This window comes from Cynara cardunculus, unplaced genomic scaffold (assembly GCF_001531365.2).
Source record: "Cynara cardunculus var. scolymus isolate 2C unplaced genomic scaffold, CcrdV1 Un_Scaffold_12100, whole genome shotgun sequence".
NCBI lineage: Eukaryota > Viridiplantae > Streptophyta > Magnoliopsida > Asterales > Asteraceae > Cynara > Cynara cardunculus.
Genome location: NW_020207321.1, coordinates 1 through 1,678, shown reverse-complemented (window position 1 = coordinate 1,678; position 1,678 = coordinate 1). Strand labels below are relative to the sequence as shown.

Here is a 1,678-nt window from a genome sequence, read left to right as displayed (position 1 = left end):
ATACGTACATTGAGAGTGAAATATAAACTTTGACTGTTTGACTTTTCCTTTTTAGACCTTCTAAGTGTTCTTGATGTTCTTACATGTTCATATGAAGATTGCCATAAATTCATTGATGTTTATTGAAGATTGATCATGTTGTGGGACACAATTTTTTTTTTGAACTCAAAAGCAATTAGTAAGTAATTCACTCGAACCGATTCCAAAAACCCCCTACGTAACTTGTGTTCAAAACAACATCAACACAATAACAAACGGAAACACAATTTATTGTTTAATACAAGGTGCTAACAAACCAAATGGTACACACACAACCATAACAGAACTTAAACAAACATCATACCCATATATGATAACTACGACTTAATTAAAAAACAAAAGATAGAAACGGAACCTGTTAATCTTCTTCTTCAGTTTCAGACTCCACGTTCTAAAGCCATTCCACAAACGGCTTTGCATTCTTCCAGATCAGAGAGCTCTTATTCCCACCACTGCATCCTTCCTCATACCATTTAACTACATATTCCACTTCCAAAATATCAACATCATACAATGCTTTCTGAACATGCGGCACTTCCTTCACTACATTCGCGTTTGCCTTCCGACATAACTCCTCTACTTCTCGCAAAAGCAGCATTTGTGAATCCGCCCCCTCAACTACAATAGCAACCAAGTAGTTTTTTTTTTCTTAAGCACGTATTTTGCAAACCCTTTCTCCACACTATCCAGTAACGCCTCATAAAGAGTGGACACATTTTCCTGGCGTGAACCAGACAGCAATGCCATAAGCTCTTTCGGCCCAACACCCTTTTTTAGATTATCTTTAGCTGTATCAACAAGCTTCTTAAGCCAATCATTTTACCATTAGAATTCTCCTCTGGCTTGGCCACCTTCTTCATCGGCTCAACAGTGGCCAGCATCACCATATCAGCCGTCACAGTACTAAGCTGTTCTTGGATGCGCTGGCGGGCCGCTTCTACTGACGTGTCAATCTTCCATTGGACATCATCCTCCTCAGAATCCTTGTCACCAGCTTGGCTCACAGTTGGAGAAGTATGATCCTCATCTGCAGCATTCCCTTTCTTTTTCGAAGATGTGGTTTTCACATGGCCATCTTTAAAAGAAGAAGATCCCTTCTTCACATCTTTCGTCAGCTTCTTCTGTACCTTATCAGCTGCCTCACCTTCCTTTAATCGCTCCTTCTCAGCCCTCCGCATCGCCTTTTTGTCTTTCAAGTTTTTCTTTTGTTCAGGTGGATTTTTTAGAATAAATGATGTTAGTTTGTCTCTCATGTCCACATCAGAAAAAACCATAGGCATCACACTTCAGTTGAACCATCTGAGTTTTGGTAATTAGTATCTCCGTCTCTGGGTTGCCACAGCCGTAACACTAGACATACTTCTTGATGAAAATCTCAAGAAGAAAAGCAAGTTTTGTTGTATCTTGAGCACCATTGATAAACGATACCCCAGTTTTCTCGTCAAAGTTGGATTGCGCTCCAAGCTCAGAGCCAAAATATTTTATAGTGTAAGATGCCGGCCTAGCCAAAGCTTTGGCAATATCAACCATGTTGACTATATTAAGTTTGAATTTTAGAGTTAAATTGTATTCGTCTTGAAAGATTAATATTGTATTTTTAGAAGGTTTGACTTTGTAAGTCATGTTTGACTTTGACTTG

The 1,678-nt window shown here is 39.0% G+C and overlaps 1 pseudogene; it reads right to left on the bottom strand.

The window, feature by feature from the left end:
• Positions 1 to 397: 397 nt before the first annotated feature.
• LOC112505556 lies at positions 398 to 1,578 on the bottom strand (annotated as a pseudogene).
• Between the last annotated feature and the right edge of the window lie 100 nt (positions 1,579 to 1,678).